Here is a 23,063-nt window from a genome sequence, read left to right on the forward strand (position 1 = left end):
AGGTGGCACGGGTTCGATCCCTGCTCAGGGAACTAAGATCCCACATGCTGCACAGTGCAGCCAAAAAAAAAAAAAAAAATCTCCCCACTAAACTGGGCAGCAGAGTCCAGAGCCCATCTGAAATCCTAAACCAGGTGGGGTCCAAAAGGCAGAGGCAGCTCCAACTTCGTGGCCTGGGCCGTGAGGTCTGGGTCCCTCTCCTGTTCATCCTACTCTATTTTTCACTGAGCTCCACCCACACCCCTTGTACTTCCCTGACAATCCCCTGCCTTTTCTCCCCCAAACACAATGGAAAGTTAATTGAATGTTTTAGACCTTGGCAATATCAAAGAAATGAAAAGAACGTAGGTTTCAACCATATTTCAATAATAAGTGCATTAATTTTTACCTTTTAACTGACACTTGTACTAATTTCCTTAAATGCTCTCTCTGGTTCTTTTTTGATCTGTCTGGCTTTGTTGGACTGATGATGAAGGCTTACTTCAAATGCAAAAAGATTAGCTCTCTTTTCCTTAATAGCACAATTACAGATTGTGTGATGTCTCCATCTTGAAAGCGAGCGGGGACAGACTTTTAAAGTCACACGAGTTTATTACAAAAGTGGCGGTAATAATTTTAATTACTGTACTCTACAAAAGATAGCAAAATTGCTCTGTCTACTGGCATTTAGGAATTGTTGTGGGGAAAATGGGAGAAGAGCATTTAGTAGGGTTTTCCCCCCTTTTAATTTGACTTGGGTCATTGTTTTAATAATGTGATACATTTTTAACCTGGAGCCCAAATTCCAGAGACCCTAAGTATATGAGAGTCTGGGAGAATGCAGAATAAGTTTCTCCACGTAATATTCAAAATGCACTAGAAATGATAGCTCTTAAGTACTATTTGTGGCTTGCTATTTAAAGCCCAGGAAAAACAAAGAATAAACTCCTTTAATTTTGTCAAACGCGTACAATGTTTAAATTCAGCAGTGACTACAGTTCAAAAGACCAGATGTTCTTGTGTATTTATATAATTATTTTGCACAATAGTTTACTACTGGCAAAAAAAAAATAAAATAAAATTCCAAACATATTGTTGTATTTGGCATTTCTGTGCTTGACAAAAAAGCTAGAGATTGCATTCTATTCAATTAATTCTAATTTTATTATAGCCAAAAAGAGAGAGAGAGAAGAAATAGAGAGACCATCATATTAGTCTTATACTAAATTAAGTCCTAGAATAAGAAGCAACTTTGATCCGAGAATAAAAAGCCTCAAGTCTAATGCATTCAGGTTCACAGGGGGAGAAGCTGAAGCCGTTTGACCCATTGTCAGTCTCTTTTAAGATGAACATTTGTTAAATTCTAATGAAAAATGTTGCACTTAAACTCTGGCTAAGAGACAATTAGTACTTCCCCCAATCCTGCCAAGACTGCAAAAAAAAAAAAACAAAAAAAACCCAGAATTTAAAAAGTAAAAGAAAAAACCACGAGGAATAAGCACTTTTAAAATAATCTTCTGGAGGATGCTATATTGTGATAAAATTAGATGCTTGCAACCAAATTACCTAAAACTAAGGAGCATCTGATTTATATTATATATGAATACTCAGGTGGGAAGTTACATGGGTTCCCCTAATGAAGGACTCTTCTGACAGTAAATTTATTATTTAAAAAAAAAAAAGCCTTCTCAATGAAAGCTACTCACCTAAAAGGAACGATTCTGGAATATCATCATAGAATGAGTGTTCTATCATATAATGCAGTTATAATCCGATTTAGATTCTTACATTTCTAGCTTTCTAACTCTGTGTTCACATAGATGATGAGTGTGAACAATGTTATGGGCAGGTGGGGATGATCAAAACAAATATCACATCGTGGAAAGGGAGTGAAACCTTCTCTCATTTAATGTTACCCTGATTTAGTGACTATTTCTTTTCCCTCATAGAGAAAAGAAAGAAGAAAGAAAGAGAAAGAGAGAAAACAAGAAGGAGAGCAGAGAGAAAACGAAGGACAGGAGGGAGGGAGGGAGGAAGGAAATGAAAGAGGAAAAACAAGAAAGAAAGAGAGAAAAGAAAGAGTAGAAAAGGAGGGAAAGAAGGAAGGAAGGAAAGGGGAGGGAGGAAGGAAGGAAATGAAAGAAAGAGAAAGAAAAAACAAGAAAGAGAGAGAAAACAAGAAAGAGAAGAGAGAGAAAAGGAGGGAGGCAAGGAAGGAAGGAAGGAAATGAAAGAGAAAAAATGAGAAAGAGAGAGGAGAGAGAGAAAGCAAGAAAGAGAAGAGAGAGAAAAGGAGGGAAAGAAGGAAGGAAGGATGGGAGGAAGGGATGGAAAGGAAGGAAGAAAGAAAAAGAAAGAAAGAAAGAGAAAGAGAAAGAAAGGAAGGAAGGAAGGAGGAAGGAAGGAAGGAAGGGAGGAAGGAAGGAAGGGAGGAAGGGAGGGAGGAAGGGAGGGAAAGGAAGGAAGAAAGAAAGAAAGAAAGGGAGGGAGGGAGGGAGGAAGGAAGGAAGGAAGAAAGGAAGGAAGGAAAGAAAGAAAACTTTATTTAAAAGCTTTGAGAACTAGAGGCTCAGAGAACCTGTTTGGTTGAGAGAGCAAAAAAAAAGAAAGAGACTGTGTAGCACCCTGTAGCTCAGATACTATTGTTCCATCTGAAGTAGTGAACGGGTGGGGACACTAGTTTGGACACCGGAGAGAGCTTTCTTTGGAGGAAGTTAGCATTTTGGCCTTCAGACTGTCGAATTGGACTAAACCCCTTTGTCAACCGTACTGAACGATGTTCAGAACAGGCTTTTTCTCTTTGCCATTTTGGCTCTTAGGTGCTGGTCTCACTTACCCTCAGTATTCCATGAAGACCGTTGATGTCATAACGCTCTGCAGAGGGTGGTGTATTGTAGGACCATCCCCCCCAGGAAGCCTGGGATTTTGTTACCCTTCCTCATGGCTGTCTCCTAGACGCTGGCCACAGAGGAGGCTCACTGAGTAATTAGTGATTCAATACATACGGACACTGCAGAGAAAGAGATGGCATAGACATCATCCTATCTGGAAAAATCATCCCCTAAAAATGCCGTGCCTATAACGTAAGACAACCCCCTCCCTGGGACAGGTGAAAGAAAGTTCCCTTGGAGAGCCTTTCAGCATTTCATTACAGCGGAGAATAGCTGGCCTTCTTCCCTGGCCTCAGAAAGTCTCGCACAGATGCCCCAGAGACAGGGTAGCCCTGAAAGCATCTTGCTGAACCTCGACCCTCCCTGGCGCCCCCTCTCCTGGATTAATAACCATGGATGCGCCTTTTCCCACGCCCGCACTCTTCCGCTAGCAGTTTGTGCTCGGTGGGGAAAGATGGGGAGGCAGGTGACTTAGTCCTTGCCAAAACAGCGAATGTGTGACACCGCAAGAAAGACACCCTCAGGAGCAGTTGCTAGTTTATTTTAAGTGCCCCCTGAGTTTTTAATTTATCTAGAAAAATAAATAGATAAATCCGAGGCGCTCCCTGACAACCCAGCCGAGCGCTGAGTCTGCCACTGGCGCTGAAGGTTTCCGGGCGACAGCAACTGCCGTCAGCGAGAGGTGTCACCATGTTCAGCCAACAAAGCAGGGCAAGCGCTGACTATTCCTGGTTGCATTAGAATAGGATCTATCACATTTGTGTAGAGCTGACCTTTCCTTTCCCGAAATTGGCTGCTGACACACACGCTAAAAATTTTTTTTTCTTCCCTCTTCAGATCGTCTGCAATTCCAAACAGTACTGCAGGCTTCTCCAAGGCTGGATTCAAGTTTGGAATGCAATCTATCTAGTTTAGAAATTCATTATCCAAAGTGAGGAGCCCGGCAAACATTATAGTTTCATAACTATGCAGATTTTGTTTATTTAAACATTTTTTTATTACACTTCGTGTTTTCCTAAATTGGGTCATCATTTTAATATAATTGGAATCTGATGTGTGTCCTGTTTTCCTTAAAAGCCATCTGGTTCATTTTTGACTTTCAGAAACCAAATTATTTGTGGTAATATCAGGCCTCGCTCACTGTTCCTTTTGAAGCAACTCACAGTTTCGGGGTGTCAGACCAAGGAAGCCCAAGGCCATTTTGGGAGGGCTTCCTGCTCCCCACTCTCATAAAGAGTTTCCAACCTCGACAGCTAAGAGGGGACCTACACCGTGAAAATCTATGGGAAACCTAAGAAAGCAGCATTCAACTGAAGAGAGTAAACAGAGTCCATTGGGCACCTTCTTAGATGGAAGGCAAACGACTAACAATTACCAATGTGTCTAAGAACACGAAATGTGGCTCTAATTCTAATCTCTCACTAGATGGTGAGCTCCCTGAGGGTAGGAACCTTAGGCTCTGCAGATGCTCTGCTCCATCCTTCATAGGACCAGGCACCTAATAGCTGCCGAGGATGTATTTGTTGATTGATGGGGATCCCAGAAACCCAAATTATAATACAGTAGTGTGGTGTATTAGCTATGTGTTGCCACATAACAAATTACTCCAAAACTTAGTGATGAAAAACAGAACATATTTTTTATCCCACAGTTTCTATGGAGCCGGGAATCCAGACATGGCTTAGCTGGGTCTCCCAGCCCAGGTTTTCTACAAAGGCAATCAAGGTGTCTGAAGGCTTAACCTGGGCAGGATCTGCTTCCAAGTTCTCAGTTCCTTGCAGGGTGTTGAACTGGGAGCCTCCCTCAGTTCCTGGCCAGGTGGGCCCTTCCACGGGGCAGCCCCCAATATGGCAACTGGCTTCATCTTAGCCAGCCAGTGGAGGCCAAGGGACATGCCAGCAAGATGGAAGTCTCGGTCCTCTACAACCTGATCTCAGACATAACATCCCATCCCTTTGCTGTCCTCTGCTGGTAAGGAGAGCATCACGAGGTCCAGCCCACACTGGAGGGGAGGGGATTACACAAGAGCGTGAGTCACGGGGAGTGCTGCCAAGCTGCTGGTCTACCATATGTGTGTAGACATCAGTGCTATAGGTCAGGTTTAAATAACAAATCCAACAAGGCAGCCGAGCCTATATTCGAAATAAAAAATTAAAATGTAATGACTTAATTTTTAAAAGTTGTACCGCCTACTAAATGCTCCTTGGTATCATTCCCTTACTCATTTATTGAGGGATATGGTGGAGAATAAGACCAACATTTCTTCCAAAGTTTACCCGTAAGATAAGTTTTTTAAAGTTACAAATGTAATTTGTGTATCATTCCTTTGACCAACAAACCCATATTCATTCAACTCACCCTAAAGCAGAGGAGAATTCCACGTTAGTTAACTGCCACCGGCTCTGTTCTGGGGTGACTTAGGTCAGACCCAGCTCTGCAGGCTGACTCATCACCTGTCTAGGAGCCAGTGTCATGCTCTCATCCTCAGTGTGCTCACTTGGAACTGAGTATGACATGCACCACCCTTAAAGGGCAGTTGTCGGAATGGTATGAGCCAAAAGGGTGTTTCTAAAACTGTAGGTCACAACTCCTAGGTGAACCTGAAATCGGTTTAGTGCAAGTGTCAGCAAACTCTTTCTTAAAGGGCTAGATAGTACTTATTTAGGTATAATGGTGTCTGTCGCAACTCTGCTTGTGATGTGCAAAAGCCGTCACAGAGAATGCATGCATAAATGGGTGTGGCTGTGTCCCCATAAAACTTTACTGACAAAAACAGGAGTCAGGCTGGATTTGCCCCAGGGCGACCCCTCATTCAGTGGGTGACAACTAGCATTTTTTAAAAATAAATAGAATGGAAATATCAATATGCATTTCACATAGGACCCATGAGTATAGTTTTTAAAGTTTTGGTTTCAGCAGTAGTAGAGATATAGATATGACTGTGGCTATACACGCACATATCACTTCCTGGGTTGAAATGTAAAACATGTTTATTTCTGTAGTGTGATTTTAAAAAAAGAACAAGAAAGCCACTAAGTGAATGCATGTGATGTACTTGGTATGGCACCTGGCCCATAGCACACGCTGAATAAATGTGAGTCACAATTAAAATGCTGTGCTGTGTATCCGGAAAAGATGGAAACTTATTCGAAAAGATCCATGCACCCCAATGTCCATTGCAGCACTATTTACAATAGCCAGGACATGGAAGCAACCTAAATACCCATCGACAGATGAATGGATAAAGAAGATGTGGTACATATATCCAATGGAATATTACTCAGCCAGAAGAAGGAATGAAATTGTGCCATTTGCAGAGACGTGGATGGAACTAGAGACCGTCATACAGCGTGAAGTAAGTCAGACAGAGAAAGACAAATATCATATGATATCACTTATATGTGGAATCTAATAAAAAAATGATACAAGTGAATTTATTTACAGAAGAGAAATAGACTCACAGACATAGAAAACAAATTTACGGTCAACAAAGGAAAAGCGGGGGTGATAAATTAGGAGTTTGGGATTAACAAATGCACATTATTTATATATAAAATAGATAAACAAGAAGGTCCTACTGTATAGCACAGGGAACTATATTCAATATCGTATAATAACTTATAATGGAAAACAATCTGAAAAAGAATATATATATTTACATATATATGTGCACATAACTGAATCACTTTGCCGACACCAGACGCTAATACAACATTGTAAATCGACTATACTTCAATTTTTAAAAAAAAATAATAATAATAAATAAATACAAGGCTGTGCTGTTTGCTCCGGGGGTCATATAGAAATGAGCTGCAGCCATGTCCTTGAGGAGAGCATAATCTTAGAAAAATCAGTAATTGTGAGACTAGCCCTCCAGGAAGCTAATTGTGGGGCAAAACAATGAAAGAGGCAAGATATGTACATTTGTAACACGACAGTGACACTCCCAGTTGTGCGTGTCTGTTAAGGTTCTGGGTTCTCCTGACTGAGAAAGAGATGGACCCCAATCTAGATTTGAAAGATTGAGAGGATATGGATTTTCAGTTCTGCAAATGTAATAAAATCACTTGGCTGTAGTCAGTTGAATTCTCTCTGAGAAGTGTGGTTATCAAAGTATTCATTCATTCATCTGCAAATGTTTATTGAGCAACTATTATATGTCAAGCACTATTCTGGTACCAGAGATCGGGTAGTAATGGCAACAAAACTTCTACCCTGTGGAGTTTACAGTGTAGTGGGAGAGACAGAAAATAAATAAACAAATGTATAGATAGTGCCAAGTATTAATACTAGCTGTAAAATAGGGTAAGAACATAGTGATGGGGACTTGGAGGGACATTTGAGAGACGTGTGACTGAAGGAAAGGAATGAGCCTGTGAATTCCTGGGAGGAGGGTTCCAGGCAAGGAACAGCCAGTGCAAAGTCCCTGAGTTGGGCACGAGATTGGTGTGAATGGAAACAGCAGGGCTCCACCACCTAGTTCTGTGTGAAGGTGAGAAGAGGGGCCTTTGACTTCCAGAACCAGGCAGCCTACCTCTGCACAAGGGTGCGCTCCTCTCTTGGTTCTTGGTCCACGTTCTGAGATCAAGGATGAGTGCCCATCTTTGGTCTGACGGTTAAACAGTCTCAAGAAAGGGAAGAAATCTGGACCAGAGCAGGAATCTTGCTTTTCGTTTACATCTACTCTAGGAACCATCATTGTAAATGATTAAATAAACAAATCTGAAAACACTGACTGTGGATTTTGACCAATACATCCCTCCACGCAGAAGCTCCTTTGAGGATGTCTTAGCAGTTCTCCCTGTAGACCCTGTGGACATCTCAGAGTTACACGACTTTCTCTTTTTCTTTGTGCTTTTACAAATGCTTTATGGAAGGTTTTCTTTTCTTCAAAATAAGTGTGTCTTCATAATTAGCACTTATAACCTATGTGTTATTCATGTTTTCTCCCTCATTCATTTCATTAATATTTGAACACAATTTAACTCGAATGGTGTATTTTGAGACTATCAGGGAGAAGTGGAATTCTATTTGGAATCTCCCCTTCTTGTGAGGTTGCTTTCCCCCCTAGCACCATGCTCAAACAGTACAGACATAAACACATACACAAACATACACACGTGCACCCATATGCATATCCACAAGCAGGTCTGATCTTGAAGCCTCTCTTTGCCTGCATCTTTGTTACGGTAAGTGATCCACAGAGGAGAATTATGTAATTTTAACATCCAAAAGGAAACAAAGTATTTGTTCTGTCAATCAACCAACTGTGACTCTGGCCCTATCATGTGCCAGGTACTTTTAGGAAGTTCACATACGAGCAAAGAAGTCCAGATCCAGAGGGCATATTGGACAGAACGTTCCCTGGGCTTCAGCAGTTTACAGGTCTCCTGAGAGGTGTGTTTTCACGTGGGACACTTGGGCAACAGCACAGTAAGTGCCAGGCTATCAAAATCTGCATCTACTGTTTCTGAGCATCTCCTATGCTCAGCCAAATTCTCAAGCCTTTCCTATGCATGATCTCATTTACCACCACCCACATCCCCCGCCATACAGCCTGTGACGCAAGCACTCTGATCCCATTCTACAGATGCGGAGACGAGGACTTGAGGCTGCATCATTTGACCCGTCATCATCTCACTTTTATTGAGCATACAGATTAGGATCTGGAGTCAGCCTGATTTTGAATTCCAACTCCTGAACTTCCTAGCTATATGCTTGGCGAGTTGCTTACCTTTGTTTATTCATCTGTAAAATGTGTATGATAATAGTACCTTCTTATGACAGAGACTACTAGTTCCCTATCAAGTATCCAGCCTTGTTATCCTTACTTACTGAACCCTGGGGTTACTGGAGACAGCAATGCGCCTAGCCCCTCTTGCAGACAGGGATGGCCAAAGAGATTTAGGTGAACATCATCCGATGGGGCTTCTGGGGGAAACTTTTAAAAGGACCCAACTCGTCTGGGAGGTTCACCCTCTTCCCTTTGTTCTAGTTTCCCTCCTGCTGTGTACAATGTGGGCATGATGGCTAGGGACACAACTGCCATCTTGCAACCACGAAGCAGCCTTAAAGATGGAAGTAATGAGCTAAGGATGGCAGAGTGGAAAGTTGGAAAGATTCTGGGTCACCACTGGACCCAGAAACTGGAAAGATTTAATGTCAAATCACCATAGCAGCTCTGTGGTGTTCATGTAATATAAAAGAAAAAGAACATCTAAATGATTTAAGCCACTGTTATTTGGGGTTGCTAACAACTGAGTAAAGTTCCTAGTTGATAAAATACCTTATAGGTTTGTTGACGTAATGTACAAAATAATGTACTTTTTTGTCTCTGTGCTACATACTCCATAAATCTAAGATTTCATTGTTTTTGTTTTTTTAGGTGCTTATAAATGCAGAGTCTGTATTTTAAGAGCATCTCAAAAAATCATCTGTGCCACTTACTTTTCCTCCCATTTTACGAATGAAACAAGCAAGATCCAGAGAGGCAAAGGGACTCACTAGTGGACAGCTGTGATTGTTGCGGGGCGGTAGGGTGAGGGTGAGCTTGGATGCTGGTTTCTCATCTTCAGGCAGTGACTTTCTCATCATGCGTTTTCACCTTCATTTATCCCCAATCCAAAAAAGAAAAAGACGAAACATGTCTATCTGGGATCCGGATTAAGACGTAAGTCACTTTCAGCTCAACAATGGCGTAGGGCTTGTTATTTTATAGTGCTATGACCTTAACCCATGGCTGTCAACCATGGCTTTTTCCATGGCCTTGGGGTGTTTCAAGGAACCAAAAAGGGCAGACTACCCAAGAGCTTACAGGCAGGGAGACAGGGATTTTTGGCTGCAGTACAGTTATAGTTTTAGATTATATTGGGGGGAATTAGAGCTTGAACCTGGGTGGAGAACTCATGGCTGGATTCTGTGACATGTAATCAGCACTGTGGCCTGCCAGGAGACCTGGGGTAAAGAGGAATGGCGCAGTGGAAGGTGGAGAGTGATTCCACAGATACAGCCGAGAGGCTGGTTAATGGAAGGACAAGGAGTGGATGAAAGATGGAGCAAAGCAACTGAGGACGTGTAGGCTTGCCAAAAGGAGGAAATCAACTCGCCAGGAGCAGAAAAACAAAAAGCGAAAACCCACAAATGCCAGTTACAGCAGTAATTCCAAGCGTATCCTTTAATTCAAAATTTAAACAAAGAAATATTCACTTTCAAACTCGTCATTTTTGCATGGCACATTACATTTACAAAGTGCTTTATATGCTCTCACTCAAGCACGGTAGCAATATTACTCCCATTTTGCAAAGAGACAAGTGACTGTCAGAGACCCTAAATGATTTGCTCCGGGTCTTCCAGCTAGTAACGGAGCCAGTGGGGATGTATTCCTGGGTCATCTAACTCACTGCTTGGCCTGGCCAATAGACAAGGTTTCCCCAGACACTGGCTTGAGAAAATGCTGACACCAAATATGGAGACACCAACCAGTGCTGCGACCTCTGGTGATTTGATGTAGGGCAGAATGGCATGGAGGTCAAAGGTCAAATGGGGGGGAGCAAATGAAGAGGAGGCAAGGTTTGGATAGGGGTTAGGGTTATTGTTTAGAATAAAATGTCTCATGGTTGCTGTAAGAAAGTGGAAGAGTGGTCAAAATGTTTCTACAGGGGTATTAAAGCCTCTGGGGAAGAGACTTTCCACACCTTCTCCCCTCTGCCCACCCAGAACTAGCCCACCAACATGGTGCAACTCAGCAACCCCCAACGCCCACCTGATTATCCCAGCACATAAGGCTCCTATTCCCTGAAGTGTAACTGCATGAAGATACACGTAATATCTCTTAATTGTGGGCTATCTCTTTCTATTTTGCAAATTAATATTGGGTCTATTACCATTCCATAAGGAAAGGCACGAACCTGAGTCCACCATGTTGGAATTCCAACTTCATGACCAGGAGATTTGGCAATGTTTGGTCTGCAAAATGGAGCATTTATTTATTTATTTTTGTTATTTTCCATTATGGTATATCACAGAGTGTTGACTATAGTTCCCTGTGCTATGCAGTAGGACTTTGTTGTTTATCAATTCTATATATAATAGTTTGTATCTGCTAATCCCAAACTCCCACTCCATTCCTCTCCCACCCCGCCCTTGGCAACCACAAGTCTTGTTCTCAATGTCTGTTTCTGTTTCATAAAAGTTCATTTGTGTCTTATTTTAGATTCCACATACAAGAAATATCATATGGTATTTGTCTTTCTCTTCCTGACTTAACTTCACTTAATATGATAATATCTAGTTCTATCCATGTTGCTACAAATGGCATTATTTCATTCTTTTTTATGGCTGAGTAGTATTCCATTGCATATATGTACTACATCCATTCCTCTGTCTATGGACCTTTAGGTTGTTTCCATGTCTTGGCTATTGTGAATAGTGTGGCTATGAACATAGGGGTACATGTATCTTTTTGAATTATATTTTTGTTCAGATATATGCCCAGGAGTGAGATTGCTGGATCATATGGCAACTCTAAAAATGGAACATTTAAAGTCCACTTTATGGAATTGTGGTCACTGAATTAGAAAATAGAAAATTCCTAACACAGCACCCGACGTGGAGCCAGCATTTGGAAGTTCCATCTTTGGATCTTTCTCACTAGATGCTTGTGAGGATAAAATAAAATACCAACTCCAACTAAAGGGACATATTATTGAAGGAGACTCCTAGAGGTATTTGCTGCCAGTTCTCAGGATCTGACAAGTCTGACAAGTCGTTTGTAATTTAATTCATTCATTTATTCGTTCTTCAAAACAAACATGTTTTCCTTTAAACATGTTAATCTTAAGATGTCTTAAAATATTTATAACATTTGCTGGTATTATCACTCCTTGGACTCTAGCCCACTGAAAATTTCTAAGTACAAAAAATACTTTAAATAAAGTCCACTAGTGGTTGAAAATTGGAAACAAACAAAATAGCAAAAAAAGTTAAGTACAGTTTGATAAGTTTGCACAGTGAAATACTAGAGTGTTCATTAGAAACTTCATGGAGAGAGAGTTATAATGACATAGACAAATATGATGCAATCATATGTAGAAAAAAGCAAGATGTGTGTGTGTGTGTATATTCTAACATCTGTATGTAACTCATGTATTTTAAGAATAAATTAAAGATCCAATCACACTGGTAAGCTTAGAAGTTCTTCTAAATATGAAACTGTACTTAATAAAACTTTTTTGTAAAAAAAAATATACATATGTACACATGAATATAAATAATCAAAAATAGAGGAAAAGTTAAACTCTTAAATATAAAATAATTAAGAAATTCATTATAAGTAATTATGGTGTAGACAAAATATTGTGCATGTTGCAGAACAATATTACTACTTCAAAATACTGTATACAGTATATTCAGTACAAATAGTGGGTTACAAAGCAGAGCATACAATATGGTCCACATACTTTTTAAAAAATCCTTATTTTTATATAAACACAGAAAAAGTTGATATAGCCCTGAATAGCTGAAGGAGTGATAAGTGAATGGTGGGGTTATAAGTGATTTTATTTCCTTCATGCTTTTTTGAGTTCACCAATAGGCTCTGTCAATATGTGTTTCTTTGGAATCAGAAAAAAACAAAAACAAACAAACAAAAAACTCTAATTAATACCACATAATTGTTGATGTTGTTCACCAGGAATTTCCCATGCTCCCACCTCTATCACGTGGTAGGTTGGCACTCCTTGGCCGCTTGGGGCTGAGAAGAGCCATATGACTAGTTCTGGCCAGTGAATTGTGCATGGAAGTGAGACAGGGCACTTCCGGGTTAAGCATTTAATTACCAGTGTTAGACCCTCTAGAACTCTTTTTCCCTTTGGTGTAACCATCAAATTGGCTACTGACGTTGATTTGCTCCATCAACCAGCCCTCCTCAGTGGTTGCCAGGGCCAGAGCCCCTCTACAGATCTGTGATAGAAAAGAGCACGAGGGAGAAGTAAACGTAGGCTGAGTTCAACCACTGATGTTTGGGGATTTGCTTGTTTGTTATCCATTCTATCCTGACTGGTACAAATATAGATGGGAAAATGGCTGGGAGCATAGTCACCAAAACTGTCAACGTTCATTGTCTTTATGTAGTAAGATCAGTAGATTTTCTTCTTCTTTTTCTTTCTGTGTTCCCCTATTATCTATAATATGTTTTTCTTTTTCATTGAAAAATAATCCAATCAACTCTACAAATAAAATGAGACATCACTGCAAGACAATATTACAAGTTTGTCCTTTTCTTAGGAAATTTGGTGGATTGCCGCTGATTCCACCCTATTCTTTCACTTACTCCCCTAGAGCAGGTGGGCTGCCTGAGGTGGGCAAGGAAGACCTGTGCGGTCTGGTTCTGTTCATTCACTGTGGCAGGAAGTGAGGTGGAGCCTCCAAGTGGGGTTTAGAGAAACCTGAAAAGTGCAGGTGGGGGAGGTAAGACTTGGTCCATGCTCAGAGCAAAGAACTTGGGTCATCTCCTCCGAATTTATTTTAAGGAACAAAATATTTTTCAGAGTAAGTTTGAACACAATCATACTTAGGAACAAAAAGGAGGGAGAACAAAGAAAGCATTTTTCACTCCTTTCCTTCACTTTAATCTCATATCCTATGAGTGTTTGGATATCTAGCCCATGACACAGGAGTTTATTTTGCCATTCTGGATATCAAGTCTAATATTTGGGATCCGGCCTCCTGTCACTTCCTTTCCACTAAGTCATGCCCTTCAACATCTTTGACTCTGCCGTGAGCCCTTCCTGAGATGTTCCTGGGATGCCAATTTTGGAACATAATGGCATTTATCTGTATGGAGATCCTGAGATATAGAAGAAAGTACAGAGGGTGGAACCAGATGGGCCTGGTTCAGATCTTGTAACCGAACAGGACGCCATGGGGACCTTCCCAGCACAGGCCTTCCCCCATATCCTCTGCTTTAGTTCCTCTCTGAAGTACCTAGATAATGGTAATTGATGCACATTTCCTGAGTTGTTTTGCAGATGTGAAAACCCACCACTAAATGGAAGACGTTAACTACTTGATGACCATGAGTGCACCGTCCCAGGCCTCCTGGAGCCTAAGGATTGATAATGTGAACCCCTGTGACACCACCCTCTTCCCTCGTCATCAGCCAATCAGAGAATTGTGCACGATCTGATCACCTACCCTGAGACACCAACCCACCCCGACCTGGCCTTTAAAAGTGCTTTGCTGAAACCCTTCAGGGAGCCCGAGGCTTTTTAGGGCATGAGCCACCTCGTCTCCTTGCATGGCCTTGCAATAAACATTTCTCTGCTCCAAACTCCGATGTTTCAGTTTGTTTGGCCTCACTGTGCGTTGGGTACAGGAACTTGTGTTAACAATCTCAGCTCTGCCGGTTACCATTTGGAGGCAAGGGGCTTAGGACAACCCCGCCCCACAGTGTAATTCGTGCAGTTAGTATATAAGATGCTGTCTCTGGTGAGAGTGGCCCGGTCACTGGGATTCCAGATGCAAACACCTAGAAGATCTTAGGGCTGGAACTTGAAGAATGAACACTTAAGAGAGAAATCAGTAAAGGTATTCCTGGTGGGGGAGAAAGCATGGACAAAGTTTTAAATGCCTAAAGAAACATAAGGCAGTAGGGACCACTTGGACAAATATCTGAGAAAATGCAGAATCCAATCTCAATAGAAATGGTTCATTCAGTCTTTTGTAGGTGATAGAAAGCAATGATCTATATCAATCCCTATCAATATTTGCTGTAACTATGTACTATTAATTATGTTTCTTATTCAACAAATATTTCTTGAGTACCTCCTCTGTGCCAGGCATCCGCAAACTACTACTCTCTACTCCTCCCCTTCTGCTTTTGTATGAAATAAATGTATTTCACAAGGAAAATTTATATCACCACCATAGAGGGAAAGCCACATCCTTGTCATTCATCGGAGGCTATCAGAAAAACAAATACAATTAAAAAGACAAAAATCTCGTATTCCCATGAGATGCCATTGCCCGAAGCAGGTTCTGAGCCCAAGATCTCACCACCTTTGTTAAAAAATGAAGTTTAGCAAGTGCTAGAGAAATGCTGAAGACCTACTGGCACCATACAAGCCCTTTCTCTTTAATCAAATCAGAGAGGTGGGGAAAGATTTGACCAAGAAATAGTGTGTCCCTTCTGTGATAAATGGTGTTTATGTTCCGAAATGATCTGGGTCAAACATGGAACACACTTCAGGGAAAATCAAAATAAGAAATCATAGTTCTTGCTAGTGTTTCAGTGAACATCCAATTGCTGCATTAATCCTAGGGCCATCATACCCCCATTGCCTGATTAGAGCATGACCCTAAGAGGTAGCAAATACGATTATGTCCATTCGACAGGTGAGTCTTTTTATTTTTTTGGCAGCGCCCCGTGACATGCGGGATCTTAATTCCCCGACCAGGGATTGAACACTTGCAGTGGAAGCACGGAGTCTTAACCACCAAGGAAGTTCCAAAGTTAGTCTTTGTTGTTGTTGTTGTGAATTTATAATCAATGTTTATAGACTTTTATTCTGATACTTTATCAAAAATTTCAGATACATAACAAAGCGAAAGAATAGTAAAATGAACCCCTGTGTAACTGTCACCAAGCTTCAGATTTCTAGCATTCTTTTATTTTTATTGGGGTATAGTTGTTTTACCATGTTGTGTTAGTTTCTACTGTACAGCGAAGTGGAGTTCCCTGTGCTACACAGCAGGTTCTCATTAGTTATCTATTTTATACATATTAGTGTATATATGTCAATCCCAACCTCCCAATTCATCCTACCCCCCTCCCCCCTTGGTGTTCATATGTTTGTTCTCTATGTCTGTGTCTCTATTTCTGCCTTGCAAACAGGTTCATCTGTACCATTTTTCTAGATTCCACATACATGCGTTAATATACGATATTTGTTTTTCTCTTTCTGACTTACTTCACTCTGTGTGACAGTCTCTAGGTCCATCCACGTCTCTACAAATGACCCAGTTTTGTTCCCTTTTATGGCTGAGTAATATTCCATTGTATATATGTACCACACCTTCTTTATCCATTTGTCTGTCGATGGACATTTAGGTTGCTTCCATGACCTGGCTATTGTAAATAGTGCTGCAGTGAACATTGGGGTGCATGTGTCTTTTTGAATTATGGTTTTCTCTGGGTATATGCCCAGTGGTGGGATTGCTGGGTCATATGGTAATTCTATTTTTGGTTTTTTAAGGAACCTCCATACTGTTCTCCATAGTGGCTGTATCAATTTACATTCCCACCAACACCCTCTTCAGCATTAATATTTGTAGATTTTTTGATGATGGCCACTCTGACTGGTGTGAGGTGATACCTCATTGTAGTTTTGATTTGCATTTCTCTAATAATTAGTGATGTTGAGCAGCTTTTCATGTGCCTCTTGGCCATCTGTATGTCTTCTTTGGTGAAACGTCTATTTAGGTTTTCTGCCCACTTTTAAATTGTTGTTGTTGTTTTTTTTAATATGGAGCTGCATAAGCTGTTTGTATATTTTGGAGATTAATCCTTTGTCCATTGATTCGTTTGCAAATACTTTCTCCCATTCTAAGGGTTGTCTTTTCGTCTTCTTTATGGTTTCCTGTGCAAAAGCTTTTAAGATTCATTAGGTCCCATTTGTTTATTTTTGTTTTTATTTCCATTACTCTAGGAAGTGGGTCAAAAAAGATCTTGCTGTGATTTATGTCAAAGAATGTTCTTCCTGTTTTCCTCTAAGAGTTTTATAGTGTCCTGTCTTACATTTAGGTCTTTAACGCATTTTGAGTTTATTTTTGTGTATGGTGTTAGGGGGTGTTCTAATTTCATTCTTTTACGTGTAGCTGTCCGGTTTTCCCAGCACCACTTATTGAAGGTGAGTCTTAATCAGGTTGCCTGATGGCACATAACTGGCAAGCATTAGGGTCGGGATTTGAATTCAGATCTATCCATTGACCCATGGGACCTTCTCTTTGTCATCATGACTTTTTATTGGGAAATCATGTAATGGCCAGGCTGAGAAGCAATTTTATATTTTCTCCAAATAAAATCAACTTGCCGCACAGTAGCTAGCAGAATCACACTCCAGAAACAGAACCTGTCTTTCCTGAAATAAAAAACAATCCAGCCATTTCCTTTCCTTTCCCCAAACACTCTGCACTGCGATATTTCTGTGCATCCCTTCAGGTGCTCAAGTTTCTCAGTTTGGTATTAAAGAGAGAGACCAACAGGGGGAGGAGCTGGGAGGGAGAGGGTTAAACATTTTATTATTCTTGCCACATTTGTAGTAAATTGTGTAATAGTTTTCATGTCTTAATTACTTAAATTTCATATTGAGCTATAGTGATATTATCTCTCTTTTTGTCTCTCCACAATTGTATTTTATAATAGCTTTTATTAGAACCTACATGAGTGGAATTTAAAATGAACACATCATTGCTGTTCGTCATGCAGTATAGAAAAGAGAGCACTTCTCTGATATTTGGCATGAAAAGTACTTTCCTTTGTATTTTATGACACATTGCAAGTTATATTAGGTGAGGACATATTTTGAACAGAATGGTAACTAAGGGAGACCACTGAACTTCTTTTTTCTGCTTTTAGTAGCTTCCTCGGTGAAGAAGGTTGGGGGGATTCAGTATATCAAGAAAAACTCCCCCACGAAAGCATCACCTAATTATAGTAAAATGCAAATGATATATATATATATTTTTTAAACTGAGATTCTCTTTTAGAAAAAATTAGACGTGGTCTACGTATTAGAGAATTGTTGGAAAATTGGGTGTTAAATTACAATATCGGATTTCATCTGTTAATGCAGCAGCTACATTTATTTTTTTTTAATCCAATAGTTACTATTACGTGTAGCAAATTGCCCAACTTGTGTCCTACTCTGGCTCCTTTTAAAAGGCTGTGATCTCCCCAATATGGAATTTTCAAAATAAACCAATAACTTGTATTCTAAGAAATGTAGCATGGGCTTCAGTGCAGAGATGAAAACAGGTTTTGTTTGGTTTTTCTTTACCTGTCTCCTCCAGTTTTTTTTTTTTTTTTTAACCAAGTATAGAGGAATCCGTAAATCAAAAAGTCTCTTGCATATAGAAGCTCAAATACAAAAGGGAAAAATCTCAACAAAGGATGCAGCGGGTACTTGAGAGTGATGGCTATAGAAATAAATGTGAAGAAATATTATAGATGCATATTTAATATTGTTGTGTTTATTGCTTCATTTATAAAAGTCAACCAGCTAGAAACTGTGAATGAATAAACTCCTTGCAGGATATAAGTTAGATACAGTGTAAAGTGTACCTTAACTCTTACAATTCCCCAGGCAATTAATTTAGAAAATCAGTGCTTCAGTATAATGAATGGGGTTCTGGCTGGAAGGAAAAAATGCAAAAGCGATAGGTATTTATTCTTGACCAGTGTCCGTTCCTGCCTTTTCAGTTACTGCCCTCCCCCAAATAATTCTGCTTTCAGACCCAGCTCACGTTACCTCCTCTGTGAAGCCCATTGGGCTTCCTTGGACACAACTGCTCTCTCCCAATTTTGGCCCCCACTGTGCTCTGAGTCTCAAGACAGGCTAGCTCTAGATCCATGGCAGGCAGCCCTGCTCCTCCACTAAGTGGGTCCTTTTTGAGGAAAGACCTTGGGTGATCATGTTTACATTCACAGCACCTAGTCCATTTCCTCTCTCACACTGAACGCTTAAAACCGATGCTGGTAGCAGGCAGTTGAATATTGCCAATGAAATGTCCCCTGTTCAGTACAGGGCTAGGTTTGCAACCCAACCCCAGAGTGATTAATACACTGCCTCTGCCCTCAAGAAAGGTCAAACTCTATCGATTAAATAAGTTATAAAACAATTAGAGAGACATAAGATGATAAAGTACAAATTTGAGGTGACATGTTAGACTTTTTAAAATCATCCGAGAAACTCAAGGGATTGGACTCAATGGGGGTGGTGTTCCAAGATGAGAATAATAATCTTGTATATTAATTACTCCATAGGGCTGGGCCCCATGTATATTTCTGGGAAAGTTGTGTTTTCTTATTCAACAGTCAGATGGTCACCATGTTTCACATAAGACCATATTTTACATGGAAGGCAGGGAGGGAGGGAGGAAGGAAGGAAGAAAGGAAGGGGAAAAGAGGAAGGGGAAAAAAATACAAGAACATTAGACTCCTGTCCTCTTTACAAGTATCTTTCCATGATTTTCCAATTACCAACTCAAGTTCATTTCCAGATGCTAATTCTTTTTCAGTTTGCAACACAGCATTCTCCCTTTAGTGGGATGAGCCCTCTTTCCAAATCATTGTAACCCCAGGCTGGCCAGGGCAGGTCTTCCTTCATCTCTCCAGACCAGTCCCACACGTCCTTCCCTGCTCTCCATAAATCACCGACCATCGAAGAGTTTTTGATTCTGAGATTTTGTTCTTTTCGCTACCATTCTCCACTCCTCGCTCGCACTCCCCCCCGCCTTCAGTCCATTTTTATTTCTCTCCTCTTTTTATTAACATGTCCACACTGTTACTCAACATAAAGGGTTTCTTGACGAACTCATTTCCCCACATTTGTTTGGGTGTTATATGGATGTTCGGAATGGAGATCAAGAGGCACAAAAATAGATTGTTTTGATTTATGAGACCTGGCTGTTTTCAATTCCGCATCAGTATGGGCAGGCACGATGCCGTCAAGAAATGAAGCATCTGCTTCCCCTACGTTTCATTTGTGAACTTTAGCACCAGATGTAAATCATTCATAAAATTCCAAAGTGTTGGAAGGTACTCATGCCTCGTTTTCACAAACGTATACTCCATATACTGTACCCCGTGCTTTCTCTCATTTGTTACAAATGGTAGGAGCAGAATTTTAATGACGACTGGAAATAAATTTTCTGCGGCAGGGGAAAATAACCCAAAAACCAGGTAGTTCTGGAAACCCTAGCAGGCACTCCTTGTTCGTAGGAGTTCTAGAAACAAAAAGGTGTCTAATTAAGTTATCACACCCTCACATCACCACCTATAAAGGACCTTAAGGGAGGTAAGATATATTGGGGGGGGGGGGCATCAGATCTGTGTTAGTAAAGAATCTCTCAAAGGCAACTGGAAAGAGCATGTGCTTCCGGTTGAGCAGTGACCTGATCGGCGTTCTTGGCCATACCCTTCACATCCCCATGACTGCGTTCAGACACTGAAATACATTTACTGAACATCTGAGTAAGACACAATTTCTCCTTCCAAGATGTTCATAGTCTTGCTGGACGGAGGGGGAGGGGGAGGGAGACCAACACGCACATCAACCATCACACTCTGGAGTGGTGCGGTGGACCACTTCTCTCAGTCTGCCCTTCCATCTTCTGGAAAGAGCAAATCCATCTCCCGGGGTGGGGGGGGAGGGGTAGGATTTGGATGGGAAGGTCAGTTGAGGAGCTCTGCCATCTTCTGGACAAGGAAAGGGCAGCTGCCCCACGCAAGTTCAGATAACCTGTGGAATAGAATGATGCAAGAGAGAAAAGGGTCAAAACCAATGTATCCCAACACTGGCAGCTCCTGCTGTAGCGTCCCCAGGAGTGACCCCCATTCCATGCCCTTGCAATCAACTCTCCTCCATGAAAGTCATCTAGAGTCAGTTTCGGTCATTTGCCTCTAAGATATCCCTACGGATACCTCTGGGAAACACTGCGATTATTAAGGAAGGTACAGGGTTCAAGGAGAGCGCAGAGTAGGGAGTGATCAATTTTGTCTAGATAAGGGGGGAGGAAGCTATCAGAGAAGACTTCACGGAGGAGGTGATGTTCAAAAGATTATTAAAGGAAAGATAGGAGCGCAATAGATGTACTTCAAACTCCTTTACCAAATACAGACCAAAGCTGTGAGGCTAAGGGCTCTGGCTTTAATTATTAGAGGGACATAAATCCACCAGTCAGTGTCTCCTGAACACATTCTTAGTATGAGGTATCATACAAAATGCAAATTCTTTTCTTAAATCCTCTCAACTCTGCCTAGAATCACACAACTAGAGACTCCCAAGTTCTAGCTCTTTGGGCTGTACCAACTGCCTTTCTTGCTCCCTCTTCAGAAGGAATGCTCCATTTGAGTTCTTCCAAAAAGAAATTCTCCAATTCCAGAAATTTACCCTATAATAATTGTGAGGGTACGGGGAGGTTCCCGTGTGACTCATCCTTGACAATCTCTCTCTTACAGAGATGAGAATAAACGGCAAGCATATGTGGAGAACGGAGATACCATTTGGAATTTCGACAATAACATTTTCTTGTTGCTTTTAGGTCAGCGGGAAAGAGAGGACCCTGGGGATCCTACATTTAATAGCTGGATTGAAATTTTAATGAGAATACTTCTTTTATCTCTTCAAGAATTCATCCATTCACTCCTTTATGCATCCATTTGCTCCTTTATCAATCAACTCATTCATTCTTGGAGGTACTCTTTAAAGACTCATTAACTTATAGGAGAGTAATGTTACAGAAACATAATGAAAAGCAGATTGACTTTTCTCTCTGAAATTTCAAAGAGGTGAGATTCTAAGTAGAAAATATGTTTGTCTGAGTGTCCCGAGATCTGGATTCAAGTGCCAACACTGCAACTTAACTAGCTGTAGTAACTAGTCCCTCAGCCCCCGGTTCCTCTCCTTCAAACAGGAATGATCATCTCCGCTCTACTTGCTCCAGAAGGTGTCAGAAGGACTCAGTGAACCGAGGAAGCCACCAGTCATTTGCTTGGTCAAACCCCTGGTCAATTACATGATACTATTGCTATCGCCTGGGTTCTGGCCTCCAGCCATTGGCAAGACGTGTGAGCTTATAAAAGTCATTTCCACTCTCTGTACCCCCTTTCCCTCCTCTGGGATATGAAAGGGGCAGAGGGGTGGAATACCCTAATACGAATATTCTTTCCCACTCAAAACATTTGTGACTCTCTACAGTGACTTTTCACCAAATATTTCAAGAGGTGTGATTCAAGACATTGGTCCACTTGACTAGTTTATTGAAGACTTGTCATAGGGGTGTTCCCCTTGCCCGCTGCATCTCTGTACCACTTGAAACTTCTGATGGGACCTGTAGGGCAAGCAATCGACCCTACACATGTTCTAATGAACTTTCGACTTGCCAATGTCTGCGTCAGGCTAAAGGGATGATGGCCCCTGACCAAGGGCCAATGATGCCCAGATAGTGAATTTATGTCCAACCTTAGAAACGTTTAGTCAATGCCCTTGTCCCATGAACTTCTCCTCCCTGCAAAATAGAACCCTGTGCACGACTTTCCTCCAGGTCTAATGTCTTGCTTGCCTGTGTCTTCTTCCCTAAGACAGCCATTCACGTCCAGCCTCTGCATCTCTCTCTCACTCACTTTTTAAATATTAATAAGGGCAGCTCACCCCTTTGGAGTGCTAACTCCCTGTCTGCTGTGCTGTTGAGAGCTTTGCTGGCCTCATCTCATTGAATTTTTACAAGAACATTATGGTGAAGGTCCTAATACTTTTTATAGTGGAGCCTGGTGGAAGCAAGCCAGACCTAGAATCTAATTCTTAACCATGGGGCCCAATTTGCCACCGCTGAAAATATTTTTTCCCTCTATTTTCTCCCCCTCTGTCTGTTTCCATCCTCTCATTTACACACCCACATGCACACATACACATATGTGTGTTGCAAGCATGTGGGCAGATAAGAAAATGGAAGGGGATGCCACCCAACTAGCCTTGAAACTTTGATCAAATCACGTGCCTTCTCTCAGCCTTAATTCCCAATATCAGTGTCTTTAAAGTAAGGTCACTGTATCTCCTTTAGACCTGAACACTTAGCTCCTTCTTCAGTTTAAGAAAATTTTCTCCTAACATCTTCATGATAACTTCTATTTCTACTGTTGTGGGTTTTTCCCCTAAAATGTGTGATAAGTGCTCTTTTTCTCTGTTACCATTACTAACCATGCACTCTCTCGGCATTCTTACCTTTTTTCTTTTACTTCTTCATCCTAGGCGGATTCTCAAGTTTGTTGTCCATGTCTCTGGTCCAAATTCTTTCATGTCAATTTTCTGTTTCCTACCCTAAAATCAATGTAGATTTTCTTCTCCTACTCCATTTGCATTTCCTTACATTCTTTTCTTATTTCACCTCTCTATTTTTGCCTCTTTGCCCTCATGT

Source organism: Balaenoptera borealis, assembly GCF_965194805.1.
Source record: "Balaenoptera borealis genome assembly, chromosome: 3".
In the NCBI taxonomy this organism is placed as follows: Eukaryota; Metazoa; Chordata; class Mammalia; order Artiodactyla; family Balaenopteridae; genus Balaenoptera; species Balaenoptera borealis.